The sequence below is a fragment of the Pyrgilauda ruficollis genome, unplaced genomic scaffold, assembly GCF_017590135.1.
Source record: "Pyrgilauda ruficollis isolate IOZ18807 unplaced genomic scaffold, ASM1759013v1 scaffold37, whole genome shotgun sequence".
NCBI lineage: Eukaryota > Metazoa > Chordata > Aves > Passeriformes > Passeridae > Pyrgilauda > Pyrgilauda ruficollis.
The window spans coordinates 5,922,158-5,934,523 of record NW_024525156.1 but is presented as its reverse complement, the minus strand read 5'-3'; positions in this window follow the sequence as shown (position 1 = coordinate 5,934,523).

Here is a 12,366-nt window from a genome sequence, read left to right as displayed (position 1 = left end):
CTGGCATTTTATATTACGTAACTTCTCTACTAACACTACCCATCACCTGGTAAACACCTTTTGCTCATTCCTCTGTACTACTATTTTGTGGTGCTCCTGCTCCCTACATCACTTATGTCCAGAGTCTTCCAGCTCCCCAACCTACCTTACCAAACAGCATTATGCTCACACTGTCCAAGATACAGTTTTCTTCAGCTTACTTCCATCTCTTAGAATCTTTCATTACTTGAAACCATAATAAATGGTGCTCAACTCCAGGCTGCTGAGATTTGGCTTTAATTACTCTAGCAGAGGAATGTTAAGGTGCCAACATGGTTCCTGCATTTAAAGTGGAGAACCCTTAAGACCAATGGATCTAAAGGCCAGGTAGCTGGCAAGTATCCAGTGAAAAATAATAGAAAAAGCATTTGTTACAGATGTTAGCTAATGGAGAATTATGGAATAGGAATGTGGCTTTTTGGAATGAGACATTCAATTTTATAATACAGTTATGTTTGATACAGTAAATTCCTAGCATTATGGTACAGAGTTTTTGTAAGGCATGACCTATTGATAAAAAGAGAATTATGGTATGTTGTATTGATTCAGAAGATGCAAAGTCCATAAAGTATAGATTAAGTGAATTGAGAATTTTCAATAGGCAGAAGAGATAACTGTCTGCTTGGAATGCTCTATTTTGTTTGGTTTCTGCAGGGATCAGTTGTTAAATGAAAACTGGTTAACATTTCCAACCATGATTTTAAGGAAAATACAAAGCAGGTAAAACCCTACAGATGACACAAGCATGAATAGGGTGGTAGCAAGAGGAACAGGCTACTCAAAGAGATCTAGATAACTTGATAAGTTGAGTATATTCAAACAAAAAACATTTTCTTATAGGCAGGAGAAACGTAATTAAGTAGGAGCACATAAGAATAAAAGCCATCCTTACAAAAGGACCCCTAAAAACTTGCCAAATCACAGAGGATACACAAGATTACATGAGTTCTTACTGTGTTGTCCTGTTAAAAAAGGCAAATGGACTCCTTGCATGGCTAAAGAGGGGTAGAGAGTGGGGATGGTCAAATCTAAAGCAAAAACAAAAACTTCCTGCTGTCCTAAATATGAGTGTGGAAAGTAGGAGTGAGCAATCAGTTTTTTATACCTCATGAGGAAATCCTGGGTATGGTGCCACAATTACAGGCAAGCTGGAAAACTGGAGACAGCTGAGGAAAAAACATGGTGGGACTGTGGTTTAAGGCTGTAAGAAAGCCTTAAAGAAACTGACAAGTGAAACTATCTAGAATAGGAAGACTGGGTGGTGAATTGATTATGGTATAGAATACTGAGAAGAAAATACCACCTACTAATGACCTATTTTAATTTGAGAGTGATCCAAGAGCAGCCATGAGGTTGAAGCCAAACACTCCAATAGTGAGGCTCTTGCCTACTGAAAGAAACCATCATATGAGCAGAGGCTGAGAGAATGGGGAATGTTCAGCCTGCAGAGGAGAAGAGTCAGGGTGGATCTTATATTTCATTATTCTTCCAGGCATAAGTATAAATTGAGAGAGGGGAGGTATTTAAACAAAAGAAAAATGGCTTTATGGTGATGGCGGCCAAACTTTGTAACATTGGTTGTGTGTCTATGGCTTTGGAGTTGTTCAAAAGACGTTTGGATAAGGCTCTGGTAAACTTTTTAGTTGTCTCTCTTTTGAGAAGGAGATTGGTGTAGGCAATCTTCATGTGTCCTGTGTAGTATCAACCATGCTGTGATTCCACAACATTTTTCATTTTGTCAGCAGGTGGAAGGGTGATGGGTTGAGCCTGGATCTGTTAACTGAACAGGTAGTTTGATTGTAACTCTTCTCCCACTTAGGTGTTGTTAGGAAGAAGTGACAGTGAAGGCTCTTTGCTAGACAGAGATGTGAAAATTCAGGCAGCTTTGAAAGTGATAACCTAAATTGTGATAATGGTTAAACAGTGCCCCAGAGGCACTGTTTCTTTTAATCTAAGAATTAAAATACTGAATGTTAAAGAGAGCCTTTAGGCAAATTATTTGGGCTAACCACAGGTCAACAATGTCCCCAGCACAGAGACTCTTTTGTTACACTGGCTGGACTCGGGACATAAAAGGTAGGGTAGGACCAAATTGCATAGTGGAGTCAATGTCATCTCCTCTTTCTACAGGAAGAATAATGAAAGTCACTCTATTGAAAGCTGGAGCAGTGACTAAAGGCAGGTAGAGACCCAGCCTTCAGGGATTTAGCAGTTAGGCTTCTGGAGTAATTTCTAGAAGCTTGCATATAACTTTCCTTCTGCCTTTTCAACTCCAACACTATGTTACTTCCATCCCTTCCCACTTGAACCCCCTTTAGTATCAGTACTGTGACTGAATCATTTCTTAGGAAGGGTGGTATTCCCCAGCATTCTCTGAACAAGACCACAATGTTGACCACCCTGTGTGACCTTTCCCACTCTGCATGCAAATGTCAGGACTTGAGACTGCAAAAGGACTGAGCAGTTACCAGTTGCCAAAAATGAGTGGGGAAAAGCATCTCAGGCTAGGGAATATGATAGGGCAGATGCTAGACTGCATGATATGTGAACCTCACTCTTCCCACACTGCTTGTTCTTGAGTTTTCACTTTCACTTCAAAGACAAAGCAGGCCAGAGCTTTGTTTAAAGCCATAAAATATGGCCCTGTTCTGAGCAACTCTCCTGAGCACAGGGATGGGAATAAAAAGTAACTAAGGAATAAAAATGGTGGAATTTGTTACCTTTCATTCTTACTCAGGTAGGGACATGTTGGTGACAACTGCAACCCAGCTGATGTCTTCTAGAGCTGCCTGTAGCTGAGCAGCCATGAGAAATCATAAAATGCCATTGTCATGCCAAAGAGTTGCAGGATTGAAAGTGACTGGAGCACAAGATAGCTAGTCCCTGACATGGAGTATCAGCTTTTAGCCTTTTTTTTTTACCTCCATCCTGCATCTGTGGGTGGAGATGCAGAAACCATAGGGAAATACCTTAGACAGGAAGACCAAAGAAACTTCCTCAGTGTTTTCCACATCCCGTAGCTTACACAGGATCTTGCTACCCATACTTTAATTTTAGTTTTCCCTGTGCTATGCTGTATTGCTGCTGACCACAAGAAGTGACCACTACTAAATCCCCTAATGGACAGTATCAACAAGCATCCTAGACTTCCTTACTTAGGATGCACCAAGATCTGACAGCCAGGCACACCAGCCAATAATCTGGGCTTGCCCATATACAGGTCTGCCTGTTGCTGTGGTGCATTTGTTTTCTTTCCCCTGGGCTGATAGGCAGCTGGGCATGTTTATAAGCCCTGTGCCTTGGCTCAGCTTTGTGCAAGAGCGGGAGGAAAGGGGATTTGGCCTGGCCCAGGGTGGTGACAGAAGGCGGTCACGGCTGTCACACAGACTAATTGCACTTCTAACCCTCTTTGCTGTTTACAAGCTGCCCCCCACCAAGGACTCGTGCCTCTGACTGGCACCTGCATCTCAGGATAGAGTCACAGAAGGCTCCAGCTTCCCTGGTAGCCACCTTCTGTGTGCTAACTCAGAGTGCAACTTCCACCTGTACTTTGCTGACATATTTCTTAGGGGACAGCATGTTCATGACTGAACAGATTTATTTAAGTGAGGTGCTCAGGAGAAAATATATTTGAAGTGGTAAAAGACTAGTTTTTTTTAATGTGTATCTGACATCTAGATATACAGAGCTGGCTTCAAGCAAAGCAGTCATGTTACCGTGATTAAAGGTGGTGCAGATGTCTTCAAACTGCTGCTTGGACAGTCCTGTGTAGTTGACTCCAGTGTTGCCCAGTGCCTGGCACAGCTGGTTGTCCTCCCTTCCACTGGCAGAGTAGGTGATGGAAGCAGAGCAAGGACAGAAATGTCCAGACATGTGCTGAATCTGCTCTTTCCAAATCCAGGTAGAGAAAAAGTGTCAGCTTTCACATCCCCTTGTTCTGTCACTAACAGTTGTTGCAGCTGACATTTGCTTTGAGATATTATTTTATCTTCCTCTTCAGGACAGTAAATCTCTCAGAGATTGCCAAATGCAGAGCTAACTCACAATTGTCTTCCCCAGGGGCATCCTGGTCAGGCTTAACTGCTGACAATTCCTTCAGCAGAGCCTCTCTCTGCTTTACCCTGTACCCCTTTCTGCAGTTGCTTCATGACTTTTGGCTGCTGAGCCCTCTTGGAAGAAACCAAAACACATTTAATTGTTCATACCTTTATGATTGATAAGCCCTTTGTTGCCTACAGGTCAATTCCCTGAGGTGTGGATTTGTTCACCTGTCCAAAGCCTTGGAAGTGAGCAAGATGAGCAAATGGTAGACCTCTGTGCCTTTGAACTAAACAATACAGATTAAGTGCAGGAATTTCACAATACACCAGATTTACATGATGGATCAAACTACAGACAGACACATGCCTGTCCTAGTGCAGGACTCAGCACTGTTGTGTACAGCCACACATGCATCATGGAGGCATGAGAGGAATAGCTGTGCTGTCCTCAGAGGTACAGATAATCCCAGGTGAGTGCTGAGAGCTGCTCCATGGATATGAGGCTTTTGGTAAAATTACGGTGCTCATGCTGCTGTGGACTAACATCTCTTACGCTGAAAAAAAGGAAGTTTCCAGGGAATCTTTTCCTCCTCCAGCTCTGAGGAACTTTCAGGGATTTTCCTTCTGTGGTACAGTGTGTTTGCTCTCCCTTTCTTGCATTTTTTTCAGTCTTTCCCACTCTTTCAGCCCTGTTTCTGCATCACTTGCCCATCCACATTTTCCCCTTGCTGGGGTCATCCTGGTGCAAAAGAAATATCCCTTTGTACCAAAACCTGGAAGACTTTATATTCTCAAGAAGCAGCACAGGGCACTCACTGTACAACTCAGTGGTTCCTTTCACTGGTTTGGGAGAGGTGCCACTCATTTGGATCAGTTCACCTCCTTGCCCCACTGATCTGGGGGCTGCAGCAAGTAGCAGCATGCACTCGTGTCCTCAGGTCCCCTCTCTCACATCCATACTGGTCATAGTGCTTCAGAGAGGGCTGCAGTGCCTTTACTCCATCAGGACTGTTTATCCCTCAGCTGGAAACATAAGAGGACACTTGCACAAAGAGCAGCTGCTGTTTGGATACTGCTGCTAGTGGGGTAGGAGGGGACTTCAGCAGGCTGGGTGGCTTCTATTCCCAGCACCGGAGGAGGTGAGTGCGGAGGGAAGCTGGACCTCCTGGCGATTCTCTGCATGTCTTTGAAGGTATCCATTGCCTATCTCTGAGTTTGCTGTTGCTGGGCTGCGCCAGGAGCTGCTGAACTGATTGGTCTCTTCTCTACTGCTCCATAATGGAAATCTGGGGATGAAGTGTGAGCCATGATAGGCAGCCATTCTGCCCTACCCCTGTGCAGCCTGCCACCCTCCCACTGGTTCCTGGCTACACAAGGGCATGTCAGGAATTGGATAGGGCTGGCAGAAACCTCCCTGTAACAGGATGCCCCTGTCCTTTCCTTTCTTTCTGTGACAGGAGAGATGAGTTTATGGCATGTGGTGTGTGGGGTGCCAAGTGGCACTGGTGGAAAGAATGGTGGCACCTCGGGAGGGTAGCTTGCCACCACCACCACAGATCTGTTTGGTACAATAAGTGGAAACCTCACTGGTAAGCAGTTTGGATACAAAGCAAAGTCTTGAGCTGCAACATGGGTCACCCAGCAGGCTGGGTGATAATAATCCTGACTTCAGGTCTCAGTAATCATTAGACATATCACTGTTCTTCCGGAGTTAGGCAGAGAATTGCAGGTCCTGAACCTGACTGCTCATTTTCCTTTCCACTCATTCCCTTCCTACCTCATATTAGGGAAAGTAAGGGCAATAATGTCTGTGTGGTCCCAGGTTCTGTTTCCTGTGTTTCCAGTTTTTGGCATGGCTACTCATTTTCCCAAGCTCTGATACAGATTTTGTTGTTGTTCTTTAGTGGCTCTTGGGACTATTTTCATCTTGCTAGCAAGGAGAGGATGGCTGGGTATCATCCTTTTGTTAGAATTATGCAGCAAAGGGGTCAGGACCAATGCTCAGGTTGGATTAGGCTGGATTTCTCATCCCAGTTTCTAAATTTTCAGCTTCTTCTTAAGGTTTGAGGAAAATGGCATGGGGAAACTGCTATTTTCCCATAGGTAATCCTAATCAGATGCTAAAGAAAAAGAAAGAGAAATTAGAAACTCTTTGCTAGAGAAGAGGAACCACTCATTACCAAGAGCAAAACCAGAGCATTTGCAAAGCTGGCTCACTTTAAACTGGATACTGTTCTGCTCTTTTTTCCAGCTCTTCCTTTTATTCTGGGGTCTCCTGGGATACTGGAAGAAATCTCCATGCTGTCCACAAAGCTGTTGTTTTGCAAACCTCCCTCATTAGCTTCAGTTTCATTGTCTTTGTGTTTTGAACATGTATTTACTTCAGAGATAAATTTGGTCACCATTTCATTGACAGATAATTTTCTTCCAATTTGGAGGCAAGGGCTACTATCTGGCAGGCTGCAGGCAAGGGAAGAGCTTATGAAGACTCATATTGCTTAGATTAGAGAAGTAAATCTCACCCTTCTGTATAGCTTGTCAGGCAGGCATCAGCACACCTGTCATATCTGAGCACTCACTAAAGCAGACAATTTCTTGCCTGTTTCATGGGGCTGAAAAGAAGCATTTAAAAACAGAAAATCAGGCAATACATTGTGCCTTGAGACACTTCACAGCCTCACAGAAGAATTTATTGGATATTCTTCATACTCACATATTTTTGTTCTCATAGTGCCATCACTAGGCTAGTGATAAGGGAATAACTGAGAGTAGTTGCTGAGAAAGGGGTTTACAGCCTTCTCAAACCTTCTCAGTTTTTAGGTCTGCAGTTTTGCCCCAAGATTTAGTTATGTTAGTATGCAAAGAGGAAAAATATACATGTTTATTATAGGTAAGTAAATTGAACACTAGATAAATTCAGCATTGGATTAGGAGCTGGTAAGCTGTGGTAGCATGTTAACTGGGGTATGTGTAAATTATTTTCTGCACACCCTTTCCCTGATGGAGCACTGCCTGGGTGTGCACTGTTACTGGTCACTCAGGTCCTGACTTCCACAGAAATCCTGGCACACAGAGCAGAAGCCAACAGGACCAGATCTCTGTTTGGACAGTCAGGACATCAGATCCACTGAATTACCCACTGTGTGCCCAACAAGACCTCTGCTACCTCATCTGTGGCACTACTTAAACCTTCATAGGAGCTGGCCCAACTTCCTTTAATGACCTGGAGCAGAGACTGCAACTCAGATCTGGAAGAAAGGATTACACTCCCACACCAGCTATTGATGGTGTGTGGTTCTGCCCCATTCTGCTTTATCTGCAGAGTAATTTCTTGGAGTGAGGTATGATCTGCTTTTTGCATTACCTTAAAGGGACTGTTTCACTACAGGAATTCTCACTGACACATCTCAGTCCCTTGGATGCTCACACTGCTGCATTGCAGTAGCTGAAGCTTCCAGTGCTGGGAGGGTGCCAAGGATTCAAACACTCATACCCACTATAACTCCTGCCTCAGGAATCCAGATTTGCCTGGGACTTAGTAACATGACCTGTTTTCCACCAGCTCTAAAGTGCTCCCTCCAGAACTGAGTTTCATCTTCTCTCATACTTAGTTTCAGCCAAGGAATGAAATCACTGTGACAGCCTCTGAAATTTGTTGTCCCTGTTAACTTTTGCACTTCTACTCAAAAGCATTAATATTCACTGCTCAGTTTTGGAATAGGTACATCCTCTGTTCTCTGCTCTTCCTAAACAATCAGGAGCTGGAGGTTACATATTTTCCATATTACCAAAAGAGAAGAAATTGTGCAAACTTTCTTTGTCAAGGAAAAGAAGGCAAGGCTGTGATGATCTGTCCATCTCCTGGGCACTCACATGATCCCTGTAGGAAATAGTAAGAGAAAGAGCTTGACCCAGATCCTGGGGAGTCAGAAATGGAGCTCCCATGGGATTTGTAGCAGTAGCTTTTCTTAGGAGCGAGTCAATGTAGCTGAAAAGTGAGGCAGCATAGTGAGTGTTAAGAGGATGTACCATTGCAGCCTGGTATTGAAGTTACTCAGCTAAGGATGTTTCCTAAGTGGATTTTCAGTCATTTCAGTCACTCCTTCTTCCCAGCTTTTCAACATACATCACCTTCTGTCCCTCTGTGCTCACTCCCAGTCACTAGCACTTGCACTCACTTAACCTTAACTATTAGTGCTGCCCTTAAATCAAAGGCAGTGTTGGATACTTGCCTTTCCCAGCCTTTGGCCTTCTTCCAGTTACAGCGGACGCGTTAATGAGAAAACCTCATATCTAACTGTCTAGTCAAGGCACTTGCAAAATGCCAGCCAGCACAGTAGCTGGATGTGGAAAACAGAAACCAGCTAATGTCAGCTCAGAGCAAGACTCAAATTCAGAGCAGCAGAGAGCAGGGAGGATCCATGACCATTGGGGGCGAGCACATCATGACATGGTTCAAAGGTCCTTGGAGTGTTATTTTCATTGCAAACCCCAGCTGAGGGTGGGGACTATCAGCTCCTGCTGGTGGGTTTTGGGTACACACACCTGGCAGCAGGCAGCTGGGGATTTAGTGGTCCACACGTGGGGGAATGGTCAGGAGATTGCAGAGGACTTCTCATTTGTGAGCTGGGTGATGAGAACAGGCAGTGATTGATGAGTACGAGCAGCTGGTAGAGGATTTCACCTCGAGACAGTTCAGTTTAGAGAGTGGGAACTCAGCAATTTTAATGTTGGGCAGTTTTTTAATGATACTCTGAGAACTAGGTGCCATAAGGCACATAAATCAAATCTTGAAACTGAGACAGTGTGAGACCCTGATGCCCTGAGATCAGAGCAGCTGAGGTGATACTAGATGGTTCCCTGTATTACATGGGCTCTGTTTGTGCCAGCAGCGAAACCACTCCCTCATGATCTGGAGTGAAAAGATAAATGTCATTTTTTAGGACTCAGCTTGGTTACTTGTGAGTTTTAGAGAAACAGACAATTTTCTTCACTTATAAAAAGGCACCAGACTGCATCAGAAATCACAAAATCTTTAAATTCAAACCAGATTTTACAATATTTGAGTTATATATATTTATTTTTTTTTTAAACCAAATAATTTCAAGTTAAATGTGAATTCAAGGAAATCTTTTCAAGATCGTCCATTTAATATCCAACTAATCAAAATATTTTAAGAGGGAAAGCAACCCTGCTTCAGTGGCATGTCTGTAAATTTTAATGAGTTTTAAGTTTTTTTTTTTATTGAACTTTTACAAGATTGACCAAACATAAAAATCAATTTTTTTCTCACAGACATTAGGCTATGGGCAGAATGCACTTTTCCTGTAACTTTGGACTGTGCTCCAGGAAAAGAGGTACATCTAAAAGTCTTAGATGTACCTCTTTAAAAGTCTTAGCTTCATAGTTTGCCTTGTGAGACTCAATCTGCCAGTTCACTGTTAGCCAGTTACTCCTTGCTCTTTACAACAGCTAAGTTTTATGTATAGCACAAAGTTTGAAGAGCTTGTCTCAACATAGTTATACTTCCACATTAAACCAATGATTTAACCTAATCCAATATCCTGTATTTTAAAAAAATAGCTATGAGAACAGGGCAAGCATATAGTCACAATTCCTCCAAGACACTCCCCAGCTTTCAGCAGATCTTGACTTAGGAGTCTGTAGCTAGGTGGAGACTTTAAGTGTAGCAGTCCTTAACAGATTTTTTTCCTCCCCCATGGATTTGAGAATGACACTACGTATTGCAGTCCAGGGGAGGGAATATATATATCATCCTTGGCATCACAGCTGCTTCATGCAGAGGAGGAACTTCCTCATTGCTGCTTTGTCTTTAGCCATCATATTGGAACACTTTGAAGATGATACTGAAGAAGTCATTATCTTTTCTTGTCAAAAACCACTGTATCCCATTACAGGCCCTACTTCAAACAGAAAAGGAGAATACCAAGTATTTAAAATCCTGTTTTACTCAGCTGCTTGACTTTTCTGGGAGGGAGAGAGCGCTTCTGCTAATATCCCATCCGTCAGAGCTGTTGTCTTTAGAAGTCCATGACAGCATTACTCATACTGACATTTTCCTAATTCTAATATATTTCTTTACATACTTACTGAAGTTCCAAGTGAGTACCATTCCTTGTGATCAAGTTATCAGATTGTGCTGATTTCTTTAAGGTTTCCCATCTTTCCTTTGTCCATTCTACTTTTGCTTGAACAGACCTTCTTGCTTGTACACTGCAGGAGAGCCACCTATGCCAAAGAGTAACAACTCCTTCAATGGCTGTCTGAAATTCTCTTTCCAGACTTCTGGCCACTGTACTCTTCCAGAGCTCCTTGGCTTCAATGTACCCAAACAAAGAAAAGCAGAGCAGGTTCAGTCACAGTGACCAGGGTCAGTGAAAAGTCAAGGTCACCAGGCAAGTCCAACTTGATAAGGCAGGACTGAGGGTAAGCTAGAAAGTCAAACCAGCACCAGTGTCAAGGCACAGGTGTAGCTGAGACATAGTTCAGGCAAGGAGCAAGGGCACAGGCTTAGGATGCAGCTCTGGAGCAGAAGAGTGAGAGCTTCTCCCCAGCTCCCTCTCACCCCCAGTATTTTCCCAAGTTCAGTGAGCACCCAGGCATCAAAGAGCTGGCAGAGACCTGTTTCTCTCAGTGCCTGTGCTACTGTGAGCCAAGAGCCTCACCACAACACAACTATGGTCCCAAATAGCTCAGGGAGGAATTTCACAAGGAGCATGTATTCTAGTGCATGCACACCAGACAGGAATCACAGCGCCCATGTCTTACAGAGAGTGTACTAAAGCTTTACTCCATAGTCATTGGAGTTTAGCAAAGTGTCTCTCTTGTGTCACAGAGATGAGTTGCTTATAAAGCAAACACAGTCAGTCCACTTAAGAAGCTCTTTAACATGGTGAGAAATGTTCCCTGGCAGAGAGTTCCTGGGAAACCCTCCAAGATGTGACATGGAGAGGTACTTCTGCGCAGGGAGGACCAACAAAGCTAGTGTCCCAGACCCAAACCTCACAACTGAATCATTGCTCCTCAGATGATGATGAGACCAGAGGGTGTAATAACCATCCCCATGGCCTAGGTAACAGCAATTTCTAATATGTGAGGGACTGTCCTGCCATCCTGCCACAGAGCAGAGCAGCTACCATGGTGCCCCCTTGTCTGTGCAGACTTAGCATAAGGACATGCAGCCCAGGTAGGTTCTGGAGCCACTCAGATTAATTAGGTAAGTAGGTATCCTAATATCGAAACGTCTTGCTAGCAGAGGGAGAGCTAACAGACCTGTGGATTAGCAACACCTTGCTAATTGCTCCACTTGACTTGCTCCACTTAAGATCCTATCCCTAAACTGGTCACATTGGATCACTGGGATGGGAACTGTTCACATTATAAGGCATCTTTCCTCACGCAGTATGCAGAAATGATCAAAAAGCAAGTTTTTCCCTCAACAGAGGAAGGATGCATTTTTATTAAAAAGTGTCTGTAGAGGTTATAAGGTGTCTATCCCCACGCCTTATAGGATCAAAAAGCGAGTTTTTCCCTCAACAGAGGAAGGATGCATTTTTATTAAAAAGTGTCTGTAGAAAAACAAGAAAATTGCTTCACAGCTCTGATAACCCTATTCCTGAAAAAAATCTACTCAGACTGTGGTGCATCTGAAGTCAAAAGCTCAGTCCTGAATGCAGAGCCCCCCAGCTGCTGCAGTCTGAGGGAGTGAGAGGAGCCTGTGTGCTGTGCACTGTGCTCCTGGCAGCCTTGCCTTGTGCCCCTGCAAAGACAAGTGTGTCAGCACAGAGGTGTGAGATCAGAACAGGAAGGGAGCCCAGGCTTGGGAATGCAGCAGGAGAGACCAACAGACCAGGCTGGGAAAAGGCAGCTGGTAACAGGGGAACCAGAAGTAGCAAGACATACAGGCAGGGCCAGGTTAAGGGTCCTGTGAAGATGTGAAAACTTGGATCTAAAAGGACACATGGAACTTAGTAGTGAAATTAGCTGAAGTAACTGAGCCCTTGAGGGGAAGTCATAAAGATCCATATCTTACTGATGACATCTGTGTGCTGTCAGTGATGTTGGGAAACGTGCTGGCTGCCTTAGCTCTTTTAAAAAAATCCAGATGCAGTCTGCTATGGCAGTGATGGGTGAATGTTGCCCTCCCGTGGTGAACCCTGCATTTTCCCAGGAATCATAGAGCAGGAACAGTCAGGCTCATAGACCTCACTTCCAAACACACCATCAGGCCAGGCATTTACTCCCAGTGCTTAGAAATGGACCATGA